Raw genomic sequence first — 14,749 nt, forward strand, 5'->3', positions numbered from 1 at the left:
GTGGTACACTAGCAGACTTTATGGGCACCCCATGAGACCACACCTGTTAATATAAAAAATATATATACTTTATTTGTATAGACAACAACATGGAGACATCAAAGAAACATGTCGTATTAAAATACAGAGGGATATCCACTATATATATAGGCTCCACAGGGTATAACCATTACATGAATATATAAATGTTCATATCTTATTCAGCTTAAACACTCAACATGTTTTACATATAGCTTCTTCGGGACTGTATATTTGAGGAGACAGAACACTAATAACATGAAATGCAAAACGTAAAATACAATATCAATATTAACAATGTAAACACAAAATCCACAAAACAAAAGGCCAGGCTCACATGGGTGTAACAGACTGCAGAGGGACCCAGCATGACAGTCTTGGGGGCGAACATAGGGGAGTCAGATAAGGCCAACCAACCATGAAGCATATGTGTATACATTCATGAGGAAATAGGTCATTGATGATCTAGGGCAGGCCTTGAAATCTCCACTGGCCTGCTCACATTTCGCAAGTGGAAAAAACATGGAGGCGAGGGACAGATCGATCAAACAGTAGATGGATATGGAGCGGGGTGCCGGCACCAGAGGCAGAATAAGCTTTCAGGCATTTAGGCACTCACACACTACCCAAGGGCCCAGAGTCCTTAGGAGGTCCTATGACAGGCTCCTGAAAGGATGGGGAGGGCCACAGGGTGGATTGTGCAAGTGTGCTCCGAGTCCGGTCCAGTGAGAGGAAAGAGAGACTAACAGAGCCCAAGGAGGAGGACACTTCACAGACTGGTGAGAACTCAGCATGTAACAGTGGGAGGAAGGGGGAGAACTGTCTGTGACCGGAGTGCAGAAAAACGGAGTGTGACAGGCTGAGTGAGCCAGAGGGGAGATGTGTGTGTGTGTCTGTGTATATGTGTGTGTGTGTGCTTGTCTGTGTATGTATGTGTCTGTGTCTGTCTGTATGTGTGTGTGTGTATCTGTATGTATGTATGTATGTGTGTATGTATGTGTGTGTGTGTGTGTGATGGTGGTGGGGGCTCTGTATTCACTTTATGTAGTAGGGGGCCCTGTGTGTGTTCTGGGAGGGGGCATTGTACCATAATGGAGAGCATGTGTTCTAAGAGGGGGGTTGTGAGCTCATTATAACCTCAAATTATGGGGGGATGGTACCATAATTGTGAGTAGCAGAAATACCAATCACTCCCCTTTTTTGCCCCCCTTCCCCCCCTCTTTTTCTCTCACCCCCTTCTCTCTCACCCCCCTTTCTTTTTTTGAAAAGTGGGTAGAGGACATGGCTATTGGGGGGGGGGGGGTGAAGGAGGGTATATATTTATTTCTGTAACTGTATTCTGCATAAAACATTTAACAGTGTCATTTAATGAGAGAATTTACGAGGGCATGTTTAGGGGAGGGATTAGGGGTGTGACAGGGTAGCAGATGGGTGGAGCAACTGATGGCGAGTAACTCCGAAGGCCTGGCTAGTAGCTCAGGACTTTGAAATTTTAAGCCCTGATCTAGGATAAACCAAAAATTCTACAATGTATCTAGGTCATTTATATTCCCAATTATAAAGAAGTAACAGAACATATTTGTATATAGAAATATATACTGTATATTTGTAATTGTATATGAAATGTGAGAAATAATAAAGGAACATCAACTGAACTAGAAATATTTATGCAAAAATTGCATAGAAGTCTTGAAAAGAAATCAAATTTGAATTGTCTTAACAAATACCTTGAATGGTATATAGATGAGGCTATCAATTCTCGAGGTGTATGTGTGCAGATCTTTCTTAATGTAAAAAATATAACAGTAGACTTTAAAAAGTGATTGGGAATGCAATTTACAAAATTGTTCTAGAAAAATAATGGAATTACTTATTGAACAATATAAAAAGAGATAGTGATGGTGGATAAGGAAGTTAGACATATATACAGTATGTAAAGCATCAAGCACTCTGTACAGATCCTAGTTACATACAAAAAATAATGAATTACAAGAACATTTGGAATGTTTTAACACTGAATTGACTGAACAGAAGGAATATAAATTCCTTAGAGATAAGATGGTGTTTCTAGGCAATTTTGCATATAGATGGCCCCAAGGGGGATATAGGCCGCCATAGATGCAAAAAGAAACTAATCAAAATAAGACTCCCAGGGAAACGTTGTAGATGGAGTGGAATCAGACTCCTCTAATACTCCTGTCTCTCATACATCACAGGGTTTTAAACCATCACATTGGAGACATTATCAATCTCACAAAATACTGAAAGATGGTGTTGAGTCTGGTAGTGGTAAGAAGAGGTTGGTTGATCAAGGGTCTCAAGTGCACAATGCTTCTTCTTTGTTTTCACAGGGTGTGGCACAAAAGGTTAGTAAAGGTGCTGACAACCCAACAGGGTCTCAGGCACCTGATGGTGGTAATACTGAAGGTTTAACAGTAACGACTACTTCTCAAGGCACTAATGGTACAACACATATTCAAACATTGCATACCGATTCACTAGATAAGGACCAGTCTGATGATTTTTTTAGGCACACTGACTCAACAGGACAGCACAAATACACAGAAGGTGCGACTAGGCACCATGGATTCGTTTGTGGTAAAGCTAACACAACAGACACAGGCCTAAATATTAATATCATCACATAAACTTACTGAGGCAGAGAAAGAAGTTTTAAGTTTACAGCTAACTTTTTGTCCCACTCAGAGATTGGATCATTTTGATTTTGCAAGGATCTCCACCTATTTGCACGGAAGTTATCGTACAAATTTTTATTTGATGAAAAACTTTAAAGTGAATGATTTTTGTGCTCTTAGGGACCTTATGGACCTCTTGGAGGAAAATGAGGGAGCATCAAATGATCCACGTTCAGGCCCCTCGTGGCCCCCAAATCATCTGATGTTCCAGAGAATCCTCATATAAAAAAAAAATAAAAAATAAATCAAATACATTTCTATTCTTGCGATCCAATCCCAACATTCTTGCCTTAGTCACTCAAGTGTCAAAGGAGATCAAAAGAATCAGAACATATCGATATGACCCAGACAATTTGACTGTAGAGCAGGTTCAGGAGCTCAAAATATTGAGTAAAGATGATACAAACCCTTGGACAAAGGGGACAATGTGGTCCTCATGGATAGTAACCAATACAGGGACATGTGTCTGAGAATACTAAACAATAGTGATTGGTATAGGACCATTCTAGGACATCTGGTTCATACATTCAGAAATTAATTTATTGAACTTCTATTAGAGGCATATCACCAGGATATAATTAATAAAGATACGTATGAATCCCTTTTTGTATAATTTATCTGTACACCAACATTCTATGCCTTGCTTAAAACTCATAAGAATTTAGTAGAACCTCCAGGATGACCTATCATATCAGGGATTGGTTTCCACATGGAATTGACAAGCCAACTTGTGCATGCATATTTGCATCTTCATGTGACATCCCTACCCTCAGGACACACCTGTCCTGCTTAAATGTTTGGACGGAACTGAAGTGCCTCCTGGCACTTTATTGGCTGCCATTGACATAGAGGCATTATACAGCAGTATACCACACTCAAAAGGAATTTCAGTGGTAAAGAAAGACCACAGGATTTCTTATAGGTACAGTGAGTTTGTTCTGGCTATTCTATAGCATATCCTGACATGTAATGTGTTTATGTTTGACTGCTCCCACTACATCCAAGTACAGGTGGTAGCGATGGGGACTTGTGCCCCATCTTACGCCAACCTATACCTGAAGGGGTGGGAGAATTTTTTGTGTTCAGATGACAAATTTGGTAGATTTTGGGCAAACATATTGCTGTGGCTTTGCTACATAGATGACGTGATTATGTTTTGGACAGGATCACTGGAGGAACTCTTCAATCTCAAATTTAGTGCTTAATATGATAGGTGTCATGGATCTCCTCGATCCCCGCCGCGATGGTCCCGGCGCAGGCGCAGTGCACTGCCCTGTGCAGGGACACGGGCACTAGGTCCGGGCCGGCCGCGGCGTTCGAGTTCGCGCATGCGCAGTAGAAGCCGCGGTCGCCCGCTGGGCACCAATGGCAGCGCAGGGCGGGATATTTAAATGGCCCTGAGCTGTCATTCAGTGCCTTCTGGTCTTTCCTGCATCCTGTGATTCTGCGAACCTGTACCCTGTAAGTTATTGACCTGGATTGTACCTGACCTTGCTGTTTTCTCCTATTCTGACCCTTGCTTTGCCTGACCTCTCTCCTGGATGCCCCCTATTAGATTTGACCTGCTGTTGCTGACCTGGCGTGTGACCCGACCATCCTCTGCCCGCTGCCTTGTACCTTACCGTCCTCTCTGTTACCGACCCAGCCCGTCTGACCTTGCTCATCCATCCATCCGCCCATCCCTCACAGTGGGGTCTCCTGACCTCCTCATATCAGACTCTTTCCCGTGGGAGCCCTTGGCGCATACCACTACCACTGACGGACGCACCCAGTAGCCACGACCTGGTCTCGGGGGGCTCCAAGTCCATCCCCACCATCAGGGGCCCTGGTGAACAAGCACCCTGGGACTTAGACTCCGTGCGCTGGGGACGCCTATTCAGTGGAGTGCTAGTGGTGCCGCCGGGCAGTCCCTTATAGTACCAGAAGGCCTGAACTGAGTCTAGAGGAGGGCCCTCGCCGTTTGAGGAGATCTGCAGGCACCTGTCTAATTTGACACAGGCCGTATCGGCCCTGCAGGACAGATGTCTGCAGAGTGAGAACCAGTTCCAGACCTGCACTATATCCGTTCCTGCCCCACAGGCCGCGGTCCCCGCACCCCCGGCCGTAGCAGCCCCTGTGCCGGCTTCTGGGGCTTCCGCACCACTCCCGGCGGCCGAACCCCGAGTACCCTTACCAGAACGTTTTCACGGGGACTGCACACGCTTCAGGTCATTCCGTGAGTCCTGTCTTCTATATTTTGAGTTACAACCACGGACCTTTGTGACTGAATCCGTGAAGGTGGGGTTCGTCATCTCCCTCCTGCAGGGTGAACCCCAAGACTGGGCCCACCGACTGCGGGGAAAAAATTACCCTCACCTTAGTTCGGTTGACAATTTTTTTGATGCAATGGCCATCCTATACGATGACCCACAGCGGGCAGCTTCCGCTGAAGCTACTTTGTACACGCTCCGGCAAGGCCGTTGAGCGGCAGAGGAGTACGCGTCTGAGTTTAGGCGCTGGATGGGGGACACACGCTGGAACGAGTTTGCACTCCTGCATCAGTTCCGTATAGGCCTATCAGAAGGCCTGAAAGATGAGCTCGCCCGGGTGGAGGTGCCTGAGACTTTAGAGGACTTAATTGCGCTGACCATCAAGATTGACCGTAGACTGCGGGAACGCAGGTTTGAGAGGTCCGGTCAGGGTCATGGAAATCCCTGGGGGTCATTTCAAGGTCCCAGTCAAGCAACTAGGCCAAACATCCAGAACCGGCCACCTGGCGATATCCCTGAACCCATGCAACTCGGCCTGGCACGGCCTAAACTATCTCCAGAAGAACACCAGCGCAGACGATCCCAGAACCTGTGCCTCTACTGTGGTGAAGCTGGTCATATGGTACGTTCCTGCCCGCAGAAACTGAGTAAGTGCACCTCTTCTTCCTTGTCCATTGGCAATGTTAGTCCATCCCAATACTTAGTGGTGCCCCTTTCCTTTCAGCTTCCAGAAAGGACCGTGGAGGTATCGGCCATAGTTGATTCGGGGGCATGCAGCTGCTTCTTGGACATTAATTTTGCTCACCAGCAGGGTATTCCCCTCCAATTGAAACAGAAGGGGTTCAATATTTATTTGGCCGACGGTTCCCGGATAAAATCGGGGGTAGTGAACCAGGAAACCCCCTCCATCGCCACTGTCATTGCCGGCCAGCACCAGGAACTCCTCCGCCTGGATGCTATAGCTTCACCCCTTTTCCCAGTCATTTTGAGGCTCCCATGGTTACGGGCCCATAACCCCCAAATTGACTGGGAGACCGGAGTAATCTCGTTCCCCTCCCCATACTGTCGGGTATACTGCCGCACTTCGGGCCCGGGGGTCCCCCAAATCCTCCTGTGCTCTGAGGGGGAAGCCGAATTAAAACAAGTAATCCCTGCAGCCTACCATGAGTTTCTGGATGTGTTCAGCAAACGGGGAGCCGATACTCTACCCCCCCCACTGCCCATATGACTGTCCCGTTGACCTGTTACCCGGTTCAGAAATTCCGTTTGGGCGAATCTTCCCCCTTTCGGAGCTCGAATTGGGGGCCCTGAAGGAATATATCGAGGACAGCTTCCAGAAGGGGTTCATCCGCCCTTCCACTTCACCGGCGGGGGCGGGAATTTTCTTTGTTGAAAAGAAGGACAAAACCTTAAGGCCGTGTATCGATTACCGGGAGTTGAACAGGGTCACGATAAAGAACCGTTACCCACTGCCATTAGTACCAGAGTTGTTCCAAAGCTTAAAAGCAGCGGTGGTTTTTACAAAGCTGTATTTGAGGGGAGCGTACAACTTGGTTCGCATAAGGGAGGGGGACGAGTGGAAGACGGCATTCCGCACCCGCTTCGGCCACTTTGAATATTTGGTCATGCCGTTCGGGTTGTGCAATGCTCCGGCCACTTTTCAACACTTTGTGAATGATATTTTTAGGGACTTCCTGGATGTCTTTGTTATCGTCTATTTAGACGACATTTTGATTTTCTCCCCTTCTTTGGGGGAACACAGAATACATGTTCAGGGTATTGGGGCGATTGCGGCAGCATGGGTTGTACGCCAAGGCAGAGAAATGTTGTTTCGAACAATCCAGCATTACTTTCTTGAGCCTGATTATCTCCACCGCGGGGGTCGCAATGGATCCTCAGAAAGTCGCTGCAATACTGGATTGGCCTGAACCCACGGACAGGAAAGGCGTCCAACGATTTATCGGTTTTGCAAATTTTTACCGGAAGTTCATCAAGAACTTCTCGGGTCTGGTCTCACCCATTACTCAGCTAACCAAGCTGGGAACCCGGTTCAGGTGGACACCAGAGGCTCAGGGAGCTTTTGAAGCCTTGAAGAAGCTGTTCACCTCGGCACCCATTTTGGGTCACCCAGACGCCGCCCTGCCCTACATCTTGGAGGTGGATGCATCGGAGAATGCAGTAGGTTCCATCCTCTCCCAGCGGAAAGGCACCAAGGAATTGCTCCATCCTGTAGCATTCTTCTCACGGAAGCTTACCCCAGCGGAGAAGAATTATGATATCGGTGATCGAGAACTACTGGCGATCAAAACGGCGTTAGAGGAATGGAGGTACCTGCTGGAAGGTGCCGTGCACCCCATCTTAATCTTTACTGACCACAAACACCTGGAATATCTGAGAACCGCCAAGCGTCTACGCCCGCGACAGGCAAGATGGGCACTATTCTTTTCAAGATTCAACTTCCACATCACGTACCGGCCTGGATCAAAGAACACTAAGCCAGATGCGTTATCACGTATGTACGAGGACGCCAAGGAGATCCCAGTGCCCGACACCATCCTGTCCTCGGGTAACTTCTTGGCCCTTCAGTCGGACCTTTGTTCCAAGATAATGGAGGCATCCACAACCGTCTCTACCCCAGTCGGACGGCCTCTCCAGAACAAGGGGGGACTCCTATGGAGGGAAGATCGGATTGTGGTGCCGCAGGAAGCCCGAACCCTGGTCTTGGGGCATTGCCATGACCACCCGATGGCGGGGCACTTTGGCCCAGAAAAGACCCTGGAACTTCTCTGACGCTCCTTCTGGTGGCCGGACATGGCTAAAGATTGTAAGGGCTATGTAAGGTCCTGTATCACCTGCCAGAAGAACAAGCCATCAAGAAACAAAGTTTGGGGTCTGCTGCGACCCTTACCGATTCCTGAACGACCTTGGCAAAAGATCTCGTTAGACTTTATAGTCGAGCTTCCGCCATCGCTAGACCACACGGCAATCCTGGTGGTTGTGGACTGCTTGTCCAAGATGGCCCACTTCATCCCGTTGAATTAAACTCCCTCGGCAGCCGAGACTGCGCGAGTCTTCATTCGTGAGGTGGTAAGGCTGCATGGGGTCCCCGAAGACATTGTCTCGGACCGGGGGGTCCAGTTCACGTCAAGATTTTGGAGAGCACTGTGCAAAGCCCTGGACACCAAATTGTCCCTCTCCTCTGCGTTCCACCCTCAAACTAAAGGTCAAGCCGAAAGGACCAATCAGACCCTGGAGCAATACTTACGTTGCTACACTTCGTTTACTCAAGATGACTGGATGCCACTTCTACCCCTAGCGGAATTCGCGTACAACAACGCTCGCCATTCAGCGACGGGACAGTCCCCGTTCTTTGCCAACTATGGTTTTCACCCCGTCTTCCTCCCGGATTTGGTCTCGGAATGCCCAGTACCAGCAACACAAGATGTGGTAACGTTTTTCTCCGCGAACAATAAGAAGCTTCAAGAGGCCATCAGTCGGGCCCAGAAAGACTACAGGAAGGCATTCAACAGGAAACGGAGGGGAAACCTGGTGTTACGGCCTGGGGAGAAGGTTTGGCTAGCGACGTCCAATTTAAAGATGCTTTGCCCATCAAAGAAATTGGGGCCCAAATTTATAGGCCCTTTTTACATTAAACGGATGGTCAACGAAATGGCCTACGAACTCGTCCTTCCTGACACACTCAAGATCCACCCAGTCTTCCATGTGTCCCTGCTGAAGCCAGTGATCCCAGATGCCTTCCCCGACCGAGAATCTAAACCCCCGGAAGCCATAACGGTCGAGGGAGAAGAAGAATTTGAGGTAGAAACAATCCTGAAGTGCCGAAGGAGGGGGGGCCAGACCCAATTCCTTATCAAATGGAAGGGCTATGGCCCTGAGGACAATTCTTGGGAGCCAGCCCATAATGTCCATGCACCCAGACTTTTCCGGAGGTTTTTTCGCGATCACCCGTGGTGGAGAGATCGGGTGGGCATCCGGAGGTTGCCCGTAGGGGGGGGGCAATGTCAGGGATCTCCTCGATCCCCGCCGTGATGGTCCCGGCGCAGGCGCAGTGCACCGCCCTGTGCAGGGACACGGGCATTACGTCCGGGCCGGCCGCGGCGTTCGAGTTCGCGCATGCGCAGTAGAAGCCGCGGCTGCCCGTTGGGCACCAATGGCAGCGCAGGGCGGGATATTTAAATGGCCCTGAGCTGTCATTCAGTACCTTCTGGTCTTTCCTGCATCCTGTGATTCTGCGAACCTGTACCGTGTAAGTTATTGACCAGGATTGTACCTGACCTTGCTGTTTTTTCCTATTCTGACCCTTGCTTTGCCTGACCTCTCTCCTGGATGCCCCCTATTAGATTTGACCTGCTGTTGCTGACCTGGCGTGTGACCCGACCATCCTCTGCCCGCTGCCTTGTACCTTACCGTCCTCTCTGTTACCGACCCGGCCCGTCTGACCTTGCTCATCCATCCATCCATCCGCCCATCCCTCACAGTGGGGTCTCCTGACCTCCTCATATCAGACTCTTTCCCGTGGGAGCCCTTGGCGCATACCACTACCACTGACGGACGCACCCAGTAGCCACAACCTGGTCTCGGGGGGCTCCAAGTCCATCCCCACCATCAGGGGCCCTGGTGAACAAGCACCCTGGGACTTAGACTCTGTGCGCTGGGGATGCCTATTCAGTGGAGTGCTAGTGGTACCGCCGGGATTTATTTTTCAGACATCCAGATTATGGTACAGGAGGATGGATCAGTAGGATCTACTTTGTTTTGTAAACTTACAGCTGGGAACACTATACTACATAGTGGCAGCTTTCATCCGAAACCTTTTATATGCAGAATTACGTACTACCAATATTTGAGGCTTCAATGCATCTGCTACATTGAACATCAGTTCAAACAAGAGGCAGATGCGTTATGAAAAAGGCTACTTAAGAGGGGCTACTCACGTATTATGCTTTGAAAAGCCTAAATTGGGTTTGTGTACAGAGCAAAGAGGAAGTCCTGTTCAAACAAAAAAGAAGCCACAATTCAAAACAGTAAGGCTTATCACGTCCTATACAAAACAACATGCACAGATACAACTAATGATGATATTTTTAAAAAATATCTGAAAGATTTTCCAAAAATCACATATAAGCATCCACACTCAAAACTGGGTTACCCAAAGTCACTTTAAAACAGGTGGAAAATGAGATGATGGATCTCCAAATGGTACATGGAAATGTGGATCTTGCTATTTTTACAACCGGGTATATGAGAACCAATCTTTTTCTACCTGATGGCACTCCCCATGCTATTAAGCAGTATGTGGACTGCCAAATTATTGGCATAGTATATATTATGTTTTGTGAATGTGGCGCCTTTTATATATGCAAGACAAAATGCCAATTTTGAGATTAGGATAAAGGGCCATGTATATCATGATACAAACAACCTAATGTCTACCCTGATTGGGAGATATGTAGGAGTGCGCCATTAAAATACTGGGGTCCCTAAATTTGCAGCATTGGAATGAATATTGGTAAATCCTAGAGGTGGGAACTTTGATAAAGCTACCCTACAGCGAGAAACACGCTGGATCTATTATCTTGAAGTGACAGTACCACCAGGCATAAATGAAACAATAAGTTTCAAATAATTTTTATAAACGATAAACTTGGACATTTTTTCTAGATTACCATGGAACAATATATGGCAGCTACCAATTTTTGATAGCCGAATTACATTTCCATTATATTTGGTACCTCTAAACATCTCTTTTTTTGTGATTCTTGAGCATGTTTGTATGACTATTTACGTGGATATTAATTCTTAATTATGGATGATGTAGTAGATAGGATTCAACTGTTTATCTATCTTGGAATTGGCTCCTGGTCTCTAGGAAAATAGTGTAGTTTGCTTTGGGTCCCAGTTGGTCTTTGGGTGGATATATGTGCCTCATAGACCACCCCGTGTATTTTCATTGGTGGTGAAATTGGTGCACAGTTTTGGGACCTCCTCTGGACATGCTCCCTCTGACTCAGTCTTATGGGGTCTGTAGTATGGGGCGGCCCTGCCTCTGGCCAGTGAGGCATGCTCCTTTGGTCCATCTTGTGGCCTTGCCTCTGGCCAGGAACTGTGCACCACTGTGCTGGGCGTCATTGTGCACACATTGCACCTGTAGGTCTGATATGATGTGCCAGTGATGTATTATTGGCGTGGTGGGGGTATAAGAAAACGCCAACGATGGGGACAGGTGTTATGGTGCGTGTTGGATGGTGATTCATAAGGTAGTTATACACGTGGATGCCCTAAGAAGATGGTATATTTATGTATGATATGGCTTGGGATTTCTAGATGTGAATGGTCTAATGTAGGCATTTTTCCACTTTAGGTCTTGTAAGGGAGAATAGAGGCGTTAAGGGGCACATACTTATATATCTCCCGGACCTAACCTGGGGTGTTCAGCTGCACTGACTTTTATTATATCAGGTGAGACTTTAAGAAGTAGTGTTAGGCTATAACTTGGAATAAAGTGGGCTACGTTTGGCATTTTTTGCTTGCTATAGTATGTAATTTGAGGGTAGTCGTTCTCCATTCCAAGGGACCATCTGTCTAATAGATTTGGGAATCCAAAGCATACTCACTGTGGGATTATGTAGCTGCATCCAACTAAGCCACACTTTTTTTTATCTATGGGATATGTTACTCTTTGGAGGCCATCTCTTTCTTGAATTATTGCAGGACTATTTCTTTTATAGCTGGAATGAAATGGCTCCCATGTTATTGGTTTTATGGGATAATGTAAATTGATCAATCAATAACATCCTGATGAGGACCCCATGTAAGTACTCTATATACAAATACTTTTTGTTTCTTCTTTAAAACTGGTGATATAAATGACCTAAATATATTGTCCAATTTCCGGTTTACCCTAGATCACCATTGACCTATTTCATCATCACCGTACACGTATGCCTCATGGTTGGTTGGCCTTTCTGACTCCCCTATGTTCGCCCTCAAGACTGTCATGTTGGGTCCCTTTGCAATCTACCTGACCCATGTGAGCCTGGACTTTTGTTTTGTGGATTTTGTGTTTACATTATTATTATTATTATCGATGTTTTATATTAACTTGTTTTGTCTTTCATGTTATCAGTGTTCTGTCTTCTCAAATATATGGCCCTGAAGAAGCTATATGAGAAATGCCTTGACTGTTGAAGCCGGATAAGAAGTGAACATACTTTATATATATCCATGTAATGGATATACCCTGTGGAGGCTGTATATTTAGGGGATATCCCTGTGTATTTTAATAGGACATGTTTCCTTGATGTGTCCATGTTATTGTCTGTACAAATAAAGTACATATTTTTTATAATAACAAGTGTGGTCTCATGTGGTGCCCATAAAGTCTGATAAGATACCGCATAGGTCTTCTAGTGGTTTCTTTTTCTAATCCAGAAAATGTTTGCTGTACCTTAATAGCAATAGCAGATAAAAACTTCTCCCTTGTCACAAATTAACTCAGAGACATCTGAAACAATCTGACTCCCTGGAGATATGTTGCTTGGGGGGCTAGGCACAGCTTCCTCCCTACCTACCAGAGTATGAAACCCTTTACTCCCTACATTCCCTCCTCTCTGCCACTTGTGAGAAATGGCCTGCTGATAAACACCAGAACCCTTGCTAAAACAATAGCTGCCCATGTCAGCTTAGAGGCACGAGTCAACAAGACCTCTGGTCTGCTGATCCCCTGAGAGAAAGATTCCCTGTATTCTGTCGGTGTCCCACCTCCCCCACAAAATGCTTGCTGCACCACTGTTGCTGCAACCCATAGTTCCTCAACAGAGACCTGCTGTTACCTGTACTCCCTCACTTAATGCTTCCAAAGCTGGATCCCTATTTAGTGTAGTGCCTGTATAACTAATATGACCACTGGGCTACTTCCACCCAAACATCATAATCCAATTCTGGCTCTTCCCATCTTGATCTTAGACTAGAGTAATACAAGAACAGGGAGAAGCTCTCTACCTCCTGACATAGTTCAACCCACCTGTCAGCTCCCTTGTATAGCTATCCAAGTGGCCCAAATATATGGAAAAAAACATATACAGCTGCAAAATGACACCCATATCACAGTGGCCCTAATCTACCACCCAGGGAAGGGTGGAAGGAGGGGAGCATGAACTAGCCCCACCAGTATATATTCTAAGCAGTCCCTAAGTAAGGCAGGCCGTAGTATTGACAGGGGAATCCCCCCCCCCCCCGCTGGCCCCCAACCCGCTGAGAGAAGACAGTGATTATTGCTAGCATTGTGAGTTTTCAGGGATCACATAAAGGCAGCCAGATTAGGGGATATCCAGATAGATTGAGGTAGAGGGCTCCAGAGGATGGGAGAGGCTCTGGCAAAGTCCTAGAGATGAGCATGGGACAAGGACACGAGGGAGCTTGAGAGCAGGAGATCATGAGAGGAGCAGAAAGGACAGTTTGGGTGATATTTGGAAACAAGATAGGTGATGTAATTTGGGGCAGAGTTGTAAATAGCTTTGTATGTTGTTGTTAGTATTTTTAATTTAATTTGCTGGGTAATCAGAAGCCAGTGGAGGGATTGTCAGAGAGGGGTGGCAGACACTGAGCAGCTGGTAAGGTAGATGATTCTGGCAGCAGCATTCATGATAGACTGAAGGAAGGATAGCCTACAGAGAGGTATGCCTATATGAAGGGAGTTGCAATAGTCCAGGTGAGAGAATGAGTAGCTTGGTGGTTTCATTAGTTAAAAAGGGACGAATTTTAGAGATGTTATGAAGCTGAAGACTAAAAGCTTTTGTAATTCCGTCAGCAACATATTTAAACATACAGTATATATATATTATTTAGGAAACATTCAATTTTGTGGTCATTTTTATATCAAGGAAAAGGAAACAACTCTCTTTAATTACTGTTGAGATATGCATGCTTAAAGTTATGGAAAGTCTGCCCTGCAGATTTTCACAAAATGTGGAAACAGTACTTTAGTGTTGCAACATATAGTGGGACCATGGAGAACGAACGTATCCACACCCTAACAGGAAGCTTGATCACAGGAGCAGCAGCTTGATAAAAAAAAAAAAAAAAAAAAGAACTATGATTGGGAAAAAGCTGAGAACAATAAAAAGGACTATTTTTGAGTTAATAATACATACATGAAAAGATTAAACTTGAGTCTGGTGTCCCTTTAAGAACAACTTACTGTATCTGAAAAATGTTGGTAAACAAAACATTAAAGAGTTCATTTTAAAGACACTCTGGAACTTGACAACAATCAGTTAAAGCAAATATAAAGTTGTAGTGACAGCTTTGATCTCATAAACTGCACAGATAGGGGTAGAGCTGCATTGGAAAGTCCTGTCCTATAATATATTCCCTCCATTGCTTGTTCTCACATTTTATGCAGGACAAATGGTTCTCGGCATGCTGCATTTTATGCAGACAAATCTTTTCCTTTGCTTCAGCTCATCTGTTCATTCAGCCAGCAATCACTTTTACATGTCAGCCCTGACATATTTACTCAGACTGAGAAGGATACATCACCTCAATGTAGAACAAATTGACCCATCACTTGAAAACAACTAACATTTCCTTTATGCTTGGAAAATGATGGTACTTGTCTTGTTTATTTCCTTGCCCAAATGACATATGTTGTGAATTATACAAATGCTGCTCAATATGTAGGACAAGTCTTTATTTATTTATTTTCCAATTACGTAATATACTTTTATTAGGTTTTTGTCTCAGAAATCTAATATGCCTAGCCAA

At 45.9% G+C, this 14,749-nt stretch overlaps 1 long non-coding RNA gene across 1 annotated transcript; it reads left to right on the top strand.

Moving 5' to 3' along the window:
- Positions 1–11,885: 11,885 nt before the first annotated feature.
- On the top strand, positions 11,886–12,338 carry LOC149458342 (uncharacterized). The gene is made up of 2 exons (XR_016313424.1): positions 11,886–12,014; positions 12,111–12,338. It is a non-coding gene; the product is annotated as an uncharacterized LOC149458342 (long non-coding RNA).
- The last annotated feature ends 2,411 nt before the right edge of the window (positions 12,339–14,749 follow it).

Source organism: Staurois parvus, unplaced genomic scaffold, assembly GCF_062004578.1.
Source record: "Staurois parvus isolate SC_StPar_1 unplaced genomic scaffold, SC_StPar_1.0 ptg000287l, whole genome shotgun sequence".
Taxonomy (NCBI): domain Eukaryota; kingdom Metazoa; phylum Chordata; class Amphibia; order Anura; family Ranidae; genus Staurois; species Staurois parvus.